The sequence below is a fragment of the Schistocerca serialis genome, chromosome 9 (assembly GCF_023864345.2).
Source record: "Schistocerca serialis cubense isolate TAMUIC-IGC-003099 chromosome 9, iqSchSeri2.2, whole genome shotgun sequence".
NCBI lineage: Eukaryota > Metazoa > Arthropoda > Insecta > Orthoptera > Acrididae > Schistocerca > Schistocerca serialis.
Window position 1 is genome coordinate 409,182,221 of NC_064646.1, and position 13,167 is coordinate 409,195,387.

Here is a 13,167-nt window from a genome sequence, read left to right on the forward strand (position 1 = left end):
ACATCCTCTCTGATTCGGCCATCCTGTGTAATCTTGCTTACTAGATCGAATTTTTTGGAAGACGTCAGGTTCGAGAAACGGTCAGGCACATAATTTTAATCTGTCTATAAATTTTAGTTCTTCTACTCCCTACACTACAGCTTCGTTCCTTACGTTGATTTTAAGCAAGTCTTGGTTTTCATTTCCATTTCCCTCATCGTATTTGTGTTTGCTTCTCTTGAAGTCATGTTTCCAGCTGAGGATGTAATTTACTCCTTTCAACAGTTCTTCTGAACCTTCATTGCATTTATATAGGGGAATTAAGACGTCTGTGAAACTTGTCATAGATACCTCTGCCCACTGAATTTTAATCTCTGTTTCAAGATTCTTTCTAGCTACATTAATTTTTCTTTAAGGAGCGTTAGGATACATAACGAAATTTGCATCCTTATCGATATATTAATAACAAATAACACAATGAATAGTATTTGGTTCTGAATATTCGTTTTCCGAATCAGCACGATTCATTCACCAAACTGCTAATGTCGACTGTATGTTCGGAAGCTGTTTAATCTACTTGCTCATTAATTGGCAAACGATGTATAGCCCGTATATTTTCAGGAGGAATGAACATCAGCACACTCAAGACGTGAAACTCTGGGCTGAGTTCCGTATATGTTTGCAGAGGAGTGACCAGACAGCAAACGCGATAAAATTCACCGAACCTCAAAAGATAACATTTCTTGCATCCTACGTAAAAAATATTTCATTAACAAGGGGAACATGTTTCGGGGAAGATTTACAAAGATTTTGATTTAAATGATGTACCACTATTACAAAAAAATGGCTCTGAGCACTATGCGACTTAACTTCTGAGGTCATCAGTCGCCTAGAACTTAGAACTAGTTAAACCTAACTAACCTAAGGACATCACACACATCCATGCACGAGGCAGGATTCGAACCTGCGACCGTAGCGGTCACTCGGTTCCAGACTGTAGCGCCTAGAACCGCACGACCACTCCGGCCGGCGTACCACTATTACAAACAAGCAAAAAATTTGCTTGCTGTGAACGTTACTTGGCTATCAACAACACAACAGGTTGCAATATGCACCCACGGAAATTTTCAGAGGCCTACTAGCATAGCTAAGCAGAAAAGTGACGGGTGCCTCCAACAACAATCCCATTTTTTTCCGTACGTTCGTTTCTGCAATAACTGGACTGTATTATTTTCCCACTTGCAACCTGAAACTGTCCACGGCTGAGATAATTCCACGTTAATGCAACTGTAACGTGAGCAACCAATTCATTTGGTAAAATTTTGCAGCTTTCTGGCGTAATGTTGTAAACTACAATAGCTGGTCACCTATTCGCAAGCATTAAGATGGACTATCACTACCCTTACTTTCTAACAAGGCTAATGCTCTGCTTGGAATGACTTGAAAGAAGTGTCTGAAGTCTGTGGAGAAATAGTTTGCTATTCTTCTTCAGTTCTGTCTGTTCTTTCAATTCTGTCTATCAGTCTTTCATCTGCTTTCATTCGGGTTCTCGCTTCTTCATGAGTTTTCTTTTAGATTTTTGATATTCTGGCACTGCTTCGTAAATAACAGATTTCCACAGTTGTTATTCTTCTTTCAGGTCAGTATTTAAAATCCATAGCTCTGACTCATAGCATGGAACAGATTCAACCATATGTCTATCCACCCTTTTCTTATTGTTATTAGAGATATTCTTGGCCCCCTAAAAAGACAGAGATCAATTAATAACGACATTTTGTTGTATTCCTGTTATCTTCTGCCAAGTCTCTGCGCATGAATTATTTTTGGTAGGACAAGAACTATGGTAACTTGCTAGATTTTTTAAAATTTCTCGCCGTTTTGCTCTGGGCTATGCCTACAGAAAAGTCATAGGGGCAGATTCATACAATAGCTGACCTCTTGGTGATCATCTGACTATCCGCCATCTTGGAGAGCCATGTTTGATTGTTATACCATAGTATAAGCCTTATTGAACGCCACCTTGGGCTATAAATTATCCTATTTTTGTAATAAATATCAAGGGTATCACACTAAAATACAGAAATAAGGAAGCGTGTAGTCCAAATTGGACAATGAATTAGATCATAAATAAACATTTGATAACAACCCAAGATGCTTAGTGGGATGGAAAAGAGGAGAAGGAAGGGAGGTGGGAAGTCTATACATTCAAAGTTAATAGCATGGCAGGCTGCCATTTCTACATTACATAGTTGGTGTAATCGGAGAGGGTGGGATGGAGGGGAGGGGTTGTAAATCGCTGATAAAGGGTAAAAAAGGCATGACAGAGCGCTGCAACTAATCTGCTTCAATTCCCTTCCTTCTAGGTTTTCCTACAATTCATAATTCACTATCCTACATGCTGTACTACAAATATACATTCCCAGAAATTTATTCCTCTCATTATCGAAAGCGTTTGATCCTAGCAGACGTGTTTTGATCAGTAATATCTTTTTTGTCCGGACTACGCAGCTTTTTGTGCGCTCCTTGCTTAGTCCGTCATGGGATATTTTGCTTTCAAGAGAGCAGGACATCTTAATTTCTACTTTGTGGTCAACCATATTAAGTTTAGCACTATTTTCATATCTGTACTCCTCATTACTTTCCTCCTTCATTTTATTCTGAATTCATATTCCATATCATTCGACAATTCCGCTCAACAAATTCCGTATTTCTTCTCTCCTTAGCTGAGAAGAGCTATATCAGCAGTTAATATTATCATCGATATCCCTCCACCCTTAGTTACTCTCGCACTATTTATCATTTGGTCTTATCTTTTTCGATGTACAGACAACAGAAGGGCAGAAATGTGGCGTAGTTGTCTTACACATTTCAGTCTGAGCACCTCGTTCTGCTCTTCCAGTCACATCGGTCCTTCTTGGTTCTTGTACATATGGTATATTATCAATCCTATTTTCCGCAATGTTTAGAACGTATTCCTCCATCTTACACTGTTGACCCTTTTTCTACGTCGACGAACTCTATGATTTGTATGATAATGATGGAAGCTGTAGAAATGAATTAAAATTTGTGTCGTGGCTGGGACTCGAACTCGGGTCTTTCTGCTTACTAGAAAAAATGCTGATCATTACATAACCGCAGCCCTATGATCAACATTACTGCACGACCTACCCAAGGCGAATGTCCTCCCCAACACAAACTGCCTAATAAGCAAGAAGACCAGGGTTCGAGTCCTGTACGTGGCACAAATTTTAATTCTCATCTTCAGCTTCCATTATTATCGTAGATAAGGATGAGATTCAAATGTCGCGGGGAAAAATTAATTGTAAGATCTCCAAGTCATCTATGATTTGTCTTGATTTTTCTTAAGCATCCTTCCATTATCGAGTATCACATCAGAACTGCTTTCGTAATTTCTTATTGTTGTAAAACCAAACTTATCGGCGTATAATAAATCCTCAGCATTCATTTCCAATCCTCTGTATACCGTTATTGGTAGCTGCTTGCATGCAAGAGATTATAAGGTGATCGTACGAAATTTTGTTTCTTATTTTCTTATAGCATATACAGTGCTTTGAACTGATTTACAGACTGTAATGTTTTTGATTGATAACCGAAATTAACGTGATATTTTAGTTAAATTTTGATTACACAAAACATAGTTTTGACAACACCATATTTCGTTTATAATTTCCTTTCAGCCCCAATCAAACTTAAGCGAGCCAAGCTCAGTTATAAATGGTGAGTCATGTAAGGTGTAATAGCATCCCTATTATTTCGTGATCGCTTACACATATCTAAAAGGGGTTTTCGGAAAATCTCAGAGCGTCGAGGGGCACGTATGTTTTTGTTGGTTAATATTTTTAGCGTTGGTATCAGCTGAGATATTGAAGTAATTACTTTTTATTAATGGAATCTATACTTTTTATAATTGCATTCGGTAACTCTTGAGAAGACAATTACAGTGATATAGTGTTTGTTAATGTTGACATGGAAACTTGTAATAAAAAATAGAGAAATTTCCTGTAATGCGAGATCATGGTGGCCGGAAACGGCATTTGCTGTGCAAACACTGCCAAGCAGGCGTCTCGGACCAGACTGCATAATTTTATGTTATAAGGTAGGCCTGCGCTACAAGAATACAGGCTCATTTCCACCTGAACCAACTTACGACCTAGTTGCAGGTTCACCTACGAATGTTGTATATGGAAGTACGACCTATGATAGAATGTAGCTCATCACAATGGGCTATAAGGAGAACTATTTCACATCTCTGTTATCATTTCAGATTTACGGGAGCTAAAACAGAGAAATCAGCTGTTCGTTCTTCGAAAATACGGAGGTCTTATACGCTGCAAAAAGCAACTACGGTATTAAATATCCAAATGTTACAAAGAATATTGGGCCTATCTTTTCTTGTAACTGGCTTTGTATTTCTTAGGGATAAATTACTTGTTGTCGGACAACTGTCTCTACCTGCACTGTTCTAAATTATATCACGTGGGATACATTCGTTAAACTAAACATTTTATTAAAAATATTTTAATGAGTACCTGAACACCACAAAATAAACATTCTCCTTAACGAAACGTCTCTTGATTCTGAATGTAAGCCCGTAATGAAAGTGTTATCAGATGCGTTCAGTACACGCTGTCGATTTATTTACATTGGAATGCAATTTCGTACACACGTAAATGGAACAAACAACTTACTGAAAATGATTTTGTAATACCCAAAATCACGTAAAATAAGTATTGTCTTCTAAATAATAAGTTTATGATTTATTTAAGCATGAGGTCAAATTGTTGAACATGGACTGAAAGGCACATTTGCAATCGTCGTTCGGAAGAACGATGAACAGGTGTAATTACAGTTGATGATATGGTAGAGCATGCGCAGGCGATTCGACAACACACATCATTAGGCGTAGTTTGGGCGTCGTCATAGACGACATCTTTGAGTGCTCCCCAAAGAAAGAAATCAAGAGGAGTGAAAACGAGCGACCTCGTAGGCCATTTGACAACAGAATTTCGTCCTACTCAACGTCAGTAAAGTTCCCAATCAGTATCTGCGTTGAAACACGGGACGCCTGAGCTGGACGACGTCGTGTTGCAGCCACATACACTGTGGAATATCCAGTGGTACCTCCTCTAGAAGAGCCGTCAGAATGTTCGTTAGAAAACGTGCGTACGAATGTCCATTTAGAACGACTTAGATGAGGTATGATCCCACAATGTAATTTCGTACGATGCTGTGCTATAAGTTTACACTCCACGGCCGTTTATGTTGCAAATGACGAAGCCAGTGTGGATTCTCGGATGCCCAGTAGTGCATGTTAAGCAAATTTACATTATCGTTGCTTCGTCGGTAAAAATCACACGTAGGTAGAAATGTAGGGCTGTCTCTCAGCTGCTGAACGGCAAACCGACAAAATTCTGTACGACGTTCGAAATCACGGTCGACGAGCGCCTGATGTAGTGTCAGATGTTAAGGATGGAAACGCTGTCGACGCAGGATGCGAATGACACTCGTCTTGCTGATTCCACATTCCATGTAATGTGTCACGTACAACTGTGCGGGATCATTAGTGTCTTGCTCTCTTTTAGACGTTCGAGCACCCCGTCCTCACTAGCGTCTTAATAATTCGTGCAATGGCCTGGCACGTCGGACATTATCCGGATAGATGGCCCTAGACCGATGTACTGTTTTTGCGGTATTTCTTTTACATTCGCCATATAAAACTAATATATCAGCTTCTCTTCGTCTTTGTACATGTCTGCACGCAATGAATGTTGAAGCAGAAATGAGCGGCCTGCAGTGCAGACAAGTAAACAGGCAAATGTGTTGACTTTGTGACATAGCGTACCACGAGAGCTCTGCTAGACGGTGTCTGCACCGCTAATCCCAATTCCGGACACCTTGCTCTCAAATTTTAGGACAGTTCTCGAATTTTTTTACGACAAGTTTGAACGTCGACATTAACAAACGCTATGTCACTGTGTCTTCTCAAGAGTTGTCGAATGCAGTTAAAAAAAAGTATGTGACTCCACTTAAAAAAATGTATTTGCTTCAATATCTCAGAAGCGCTAAAAATATCAACAAAACAAAAAATATATGCCCCCCAACGCTCTAACATTTGCCGTGTTTCGATTTCTGTAACAGCTCATGAAATAAAAGTGGTGTTATATCTTTCGTGACTCAAGTTGTATGTACACTCCTGGAAATGGAAAAAAGAACACATTGACACCGGTGTGTCAGACCCACCATACTTGCTCCGGACACTGCGAGAGGGCTGTACAAGCAATGATCACACGCACGGCACAGCGGACACACCAGGAACCGCGGTGTTGGCCGTCGAATGGCGCTAGCTGCGCAGCATTTGTGCACCGCCGCCGTCAGTGTCAGCCAGTTTGCCGTGGCATACGGAGCTCCATCGCAGTCTTTAACACTGGTAGCATGCCGCGACAGCGTGGACGTGAACCGTATGTGCTGTTGACGGACTTTGAGCGAGGGCGTATAGTGGGCATGCGGGAGGCCGGGTGGACGTACCGCCGAATTGCTCAACACGTGGGGCGTGAGGTCTCCACAGTACATCGATGTTGTCGCCAGTGGTCGGCGGAAGGTGCACGTGCCCGTCGACCTGGGACCGGACCGCAGCGACGCACGGATGCACGCCAAGACCGTAGGATCCTACGCAGTGCCATAGGGTTGCACCGCCACTACCCAGCAAATTAGGGACACTGTTGCTCCTGGGGTATCGGCGAGGACCATTCGCAACCGTCTCCATGAAGCTGGGCTACGGTCCCGCACACCGTTAGGCCGTCTTCCGCTCACGCCCCAACATCGTGCAGCCCGCCTCCAGTGGTGTCGCGACAGGCGTGAATGGAGGGACGAATGGAGACGTGTCGTCTTCAGCGATGAGAGGCACACCACTGGTGATCGTGGAGGAGACACTGAATAGTGCACGGTACATCCAAACCGTCATCGAACCCATCGTTCTACCATTCCTAGACCGGCAAGGGAACTTGCTGTTCCAACAGGACAATGCACGTCCGCATGTATCCGGTGCCACCCAACGTGCTCTAGAAGGTGTAAGTCAACTACCCTGGCCAGCAAGATCTCCGGATCTGTCCCCCATTGAGCATGTTTGGGACTGGATGAAGCGTCGTCTCACGCGGTCTGCACGTCCAGCGCGAACGCTGGTCCAACTGAGGCGCCAGGTGGAAATGGCATGGCAAGCCGTTCCACAGGACTACATCCAGCATCTCTACGATCGTCTCCATGGGAGAATAGCAGCCCGCATTGCTGCGAAAGGTGGATATACACTGTACAAGTGCCGACATTGTGCATGCTCTGTTGCCTGTGTCTATGTGCCTGTGGTTCTGTCAGTGTGATCATGTGATGTATCTGACCCCAGGAATGTGCCAATAAAGTTTCCCCTTCCTGGGACAATGAATTCACGGTGTTCTTATTTCAATTTCCAGGAGTGTATTTTGATCCTGCAGCCTTTACCAAACAAGACACAAATTAATTACGACATGTAGAAGCTAGCGGGCATTCATTAACATTAATCGAAGACGAAGAGGTTGACAACGTTAAATTTCTCGGATTACAACACGGTAATAAATTCAGTTGGGAAGGACATACCACGGAATTGCTGAAGAGCCTAAAAAAAGTCTATATTTGAAGTGTGAATAATGTCAGGTGTAGGAGACATTAGGACAGAAATTACTTGCGTTCTCTGCTGATTTTCATTCTATAATGTCATATGGGATCATATTTTGGGGTAACTCTGCAAACCGAGCAAAAGTTTTTAGAAAGCAAAGGCTTGTAATAAGACTCATTTGTGATGTAAGATTATCATGTAGAAACCTGTTCAAGGAACTCTGTATTCTAACCATTGCTTCTCTGTACATTAATTCCTTAATGAAATTTGTTGCAAGTAATATATCTCTATTTCCAGCCGATAGCTCAACGTATAGTGTCAGTATTAGGAATAAGAACAATGTAGTTAATGGCCTGAAATCACTTACAAAAAGGGGTCCAATGTTCAGGAACACACATTTCCAATAAACTACCAGCAACCATTAAAAACGGTTTCAGATAAAGCACAGTTCAAACAGAGGCTGAAAGACTTTTTGACAGGCAGCTCATTTGGACTGTTGGATAAGCTTAAATAAAAATATCTGTTGGATTTCAGTTTTGGCAGCACTTGGTCACAACAGTCAACATTATGATAAACTTATTGGAAATGCATAACCATGTTTAATTCTGACAGTGTATTAATTCTGTAAATATTATAAGTTCCAATTTACTGTAATGGATTCGCATATTTTGACAAATGATAAGAAAGTGGGTATCATATTTAAATGTCTTGTGTTTTTTATGTTATACTTTGTGACATGTTCCACGTCCATAAGAATCATTTCATTTTTGGATCTATGGGACGAAAACTGAATCTAATAGAATCTAAGCCAATGGAGAAAGCCGAAAATTTGTGCTGGATCGGTATTCGCACCCGAGTCTCTTGCTTACTAGGCAGATGCTCTGACCACTGTACCATTCAGAGACAGTGGCCATCGCAACTGCATTGAGTACTCAAGCGCGCCTCCCGTCAGACACAAATTCTCCACGTATCTGCGCACTACTGACGTATTGCCCTTGACCATTATCCTCATTACTCGCGGCGTTTCTCCGAATCCTGTTGCAAAACTCTGGAAGTCTTTTAAAAAAATTTGAAATCATTCGCCCATTCTCGATTTCAGAATATTCGAGAACTTTGCTCAGAAGTTTACAAAATATTTGGTGCAGGAGATTATAAGAACCACACCCACATACGCTCACGCGGGCACCCACCCACACACACACACACACACACACACACACACACACACACACACACACACACACCTAGAGAGAGAGAGAGAGAGAGAGAGAGAGAGAGAGAGAAGGAGGGAGGGAGGGAGGGAGGGAGAGCGAGATGATTGGTAGTGGTTGGGAGGAACGAAATTCCTCTTATTTAGTAAGGGATACACAAGTAACCTGTAGGGGGAGAAGGAATCTAGAAAAGATATCATTCCCTAACAGTAAGATGAGTTAGGCAAGTGATACGTGATTGTTGAAACGCTCGAGTACCGGTATGTTTCTGGAAGAATGCGTCTGTCTACAACCGGTAAGAGAAATTATATGACAATGAAACGCCCCCTCCTTAGAAAAAATTATGAATTACTCTGCTGGTAAACCTGTTACGTCATTTTATTTACAAAAAGCTGAGCAAAACTGAACGTACTCAGACAGTTCTCTCTTTACTTATTCTGATCATCACTAAACTGACACACACTATTTTTTTAGCGCAACGCAATCTGACTTTCAATAATCCCCACAAAAGAATGGCCCTGACTAACAATAACCTATACCTTTCATGAATCACTTACCTCACAAAAGTCTTCGTTACTCGAACTACTGCAATACAGCGAGTGCCAATACTGCCAGTAAAATAAAATATTCCAACTACCGAAGGCAGTAACTAATGATAGGCATAGTTAGCAAATGAAAGATTTTGATAGAGAACAAACAATGTATTTACCTTAATAATGTTCAAAAGTCATCATATATATATGACATCCATCTTTAGAAATTTCCTTTTTCTGGCGGACACACGTCCAGATCGTCCGCTTATAGTGACCTCTCAAAACTCTGGCATCTCTCTTTCTACATCCATTACTGCTGGCGGGTCACCTCCAACTGCGCAACGCTACGCGCTGTTCACACCCAACTGCCCAACACTACATACGCGAATATTCCAACAATGAGCCCAACCAGCCACAGACTGCACAGAGCACAGTCAGTGATTTTCATACAGACCACTATGTGGCGTTACCAACATAAAAACCTAAACAGCCTACTTACAACAGAATCTGATTTATCTACTTACACACTGAATATTCCGCCTACAAGGCCTCAGGATAAAACTGCCATCGATCCGTTGCTTTTTCAGTACGCCTGAAACACAGAAATGTTTCCGTTAGCAATCAGCACAGCTAAACTGAAACACGTTTTAAAATATATTTGTGTACTTTGACAAGACACATAGAAAAATGTAATATTGTGTCAACTTTACAAAACGAAAGCTCTGCATGGAATCTGTAGACTCACTTGGGAGGCACACTAGTGCGACTTGTACGACAGAACTATGGTGTACAGAAGTGATATGTTGCGCTGAACACACTGATTTCTTTAAGTCGACAGCATAAGACTGGCCCAGGAAGTGCTGTGTTAATGACTTCGATACCTCTGGTACACATAGTATCTCCATTGCGTTTGTACACATCAACGACACTTTTATTTATTTCTTTACTGCAATATACATAATTAAATAAATAAAACTAGTTTTTGGATTGGATTGTTTGGGGGAAAGAGATCAAACAGCGAGGTCATCGGTCTCATCGGATTAGGGGAAGATGGGGAAGGAAATCGGCCGTACCCTTTCAAAGGAACCATCCCAGCATTTGCCTGGAGCAATTTACGGAAATCACGGAAAACCTAAATCAGGTTGGTTGGACACGGGATTGAACCGTCGTCCTCCCGAATGCGAGTCCAGTGTGCTACCACTGTAAAATTAGTTGTTGACTGCAATAACTGGACTCACTTTAGCGTTTATAATGAAGAAATGTGAATAAAATGCTTGAGATTTCCAAGCTGAGTCATGATATTAATCAGTTTCCCAAAGTGTGATTCCACAATGTAACGTTACATAATTGCTACTAGTGGTTTCACCAACCTTAACCACTTTCCACAGGTTATGACACTTGCACGTTAACAGTCGACCAGCTTCGCCGTTTTCGACGTTATAATTCTAGGAAATTGGTCGTAACAATCTTTTATATAAGAAAAGTAATGCCTGAGAATTATTGATCTGAAAAACCTTTGAAGATATTTAAGTAAGACAAATGTTATTATCACATTTTTTCTTTATTCTCCATATCTACGTATTTATTTCTCAACATAGTCGCCCTGGCGATGAAAACATTTCTGCCATCAAGAGATCGGTTTGTCGACAGCATCACTGTAGAATATTTGACTTCTTTCTCGGAGCGTCAATCTCATCTCTGCTTGCACCACTTCATCACTAGCAAGGTGAAGTTCTCTAAGGCGTTCTTTAAGTTTTGGAAACAGATAAATTGAATTTGGCCCATTCGGGTCTGTATGGAGGATGATTGATGACGGTGAACGCAAGGATGGGACTGCTGCAGTTGTCACAGTGCACGTGTTGGACTGGCACTGTCGTGTTGAAGGATAGGGTGCGCCATGTGTGAACGAATTCTTAAAATAAACTCTATTACAGCACGCTGTATTTCATGCACCGACATAGTTCCGTTACACACCACTACAATTCGGAGCACTCAAGAGGCACAGGGCTGCGAATATGTAGACGTCCTTGACAGGTTAAATCTGTGTGCCGGACCAAGACTCGAACTCGGGAACTTTGTTGACTTTGTAACACGTCCGAAAGGTGTTCCATTGGATTCAAGCAGAGACTCTGGGGAGGACGCAGTATTCCTGGAATGTTATGGTCTACAAACCATTGCCTCACTGAGGCATTGTCGTGCTGATACAATCAACCACCGTTCGCAAAGTGTTCGTCTAGTGGATGTAGTATTAATATTCCTCTGCATTTAGTATTTTCGTAAGCGCCATAAGAGGAAAACGCCGTAACCACGAAAATCCCTACCATATATTAGCACCACCTGATCCGTGCTTCACTGTTGACGCTACAAATAAACGAAGGTAACTGTGATGATACAGTGTTAGGAGAGCTGCACCATCGATTTGTTCCCGCCATGTGACACACAGAATGCAAGTAGCTGTAAGTTTGTTATACTGTTTAGATACGCTAAAATGAATTTTATATTTTTTTGCTACAACTGTAATACTGGAAGAAATGTCTGTGTTTCTTTCTGTTTCATGATACGAGCGGGGGTGTGGCTGTGGCGGAAGCAAAGGTTTTCCCGTCGCCACATAGAGTTACCGGCCATGAGAAGCGTGACAACGACTATAGAGTGCCAAAGCAGACGTCCCGAAGCGACTCGACCAACCTCTCCGTAATAATGGAAAAAACTAAGAAGGTTAAAAACTGAAAAAGATTTTGTATGGAATTGAAAGTGTAAAGATCGAGAGAGTTCGTGTTCAGCTTTAGTCACGAATGGGTGCAAACTCACTCATCCACGTTGTTCATGTTTGGTAGGTGGCTATTTATAACTGTATGATTTCACTGTAATAAAGTGGATAAAAAGTGAAGTTAATTTTGAAGTGTTCAGTCGAAAAGTTTATATGAACATAATTGTTACGAATTGAGTCTGAGCGGAGTATATTGTGGATTAAGTGAAGTCGATTTTTTAGACTTTAAGATCAAATTAAACGTGATAATGCTATCTTTGGAATACTGGATAGACGGAAGTGATATTTTATGGGCTATACCTCGTGGCGAAAAGGATGCTGAGATTTTCTTTAGTAGGCATACGGAAGATAAATCTAAATTCATAACATTGCAGAAACGAAGGCTTATCAAACTACGGGCGAAATAAGTTTTCAAGTGACTGTTATAAATCAACAGACAAAAATAACCTTTGTACTTGAAGCGCGGCTGTGGCGGACCACTATACTCAAGTCGCTAGGTATTGTAAGTTACGTTTAATGCGGATGCCCGGTTAGCCGTGCGGTCTAACGCACTGCTTCCTTGGCGGGAAGGCGTGCCGGACTCCGGCACGAATCCGCCCCGCGGATTAGTGTCGAGGTCCGGTGTGGCGGCCTGTCTGTGGATGGTTTTTAAGGCGGTTTTCCATCTGCCTCGGCGAATGCGGGTTGGTTCCCCTTATTCCGTAAACACTATCTCCATGTACGCGTACACCATAATTACTCTGCCACGCAAACATTGAGGTTACACTCGTTGGATGTGAGACGTTCCCGATGGGTTCCACTGGGGGCCGAAACGCACAATAACCCCGGGTTCGGTGCGGGGAGGCGGTGGGGTGAGTGGACTGCTGTAGCCTGTTGTTGGCTTGTGGACCACTGAGGGCTACGGCGGGGACGAAGCCTCTCCGTAATTTCTAGGTCCCCAGTTCCATACAATACAAAACAATACAGTAACAAAGCTGGCTGTAATGTAACATAATAAGACACTTTCGGACACTG

At 41.9% G+C, this 13,167-nt stretch overlaps 1 long non-coding RNA gene across 1 annotated transcript in view; it reads right to left on the reverse strand.

The window, feature by feature from the left end:
- Positions 1 to 13,167, reverse strand: part of LOC126419019 (uncharacterized) — a 531,293-nt gene that overhangs the window by 190,863 nt on the left and 327,263 nt on the right. Inside the window, exon 2 of the long non-coding RNA XR_007575926.1 lies at positions 9,911 to 9,978. This is a non-coding gene — a long non-coding RNA (uncharacterized LOC126419019). The remainder of the gene's footprint in view (positions 1 to 9,910; positions 9,979 to 13,167) is intronic.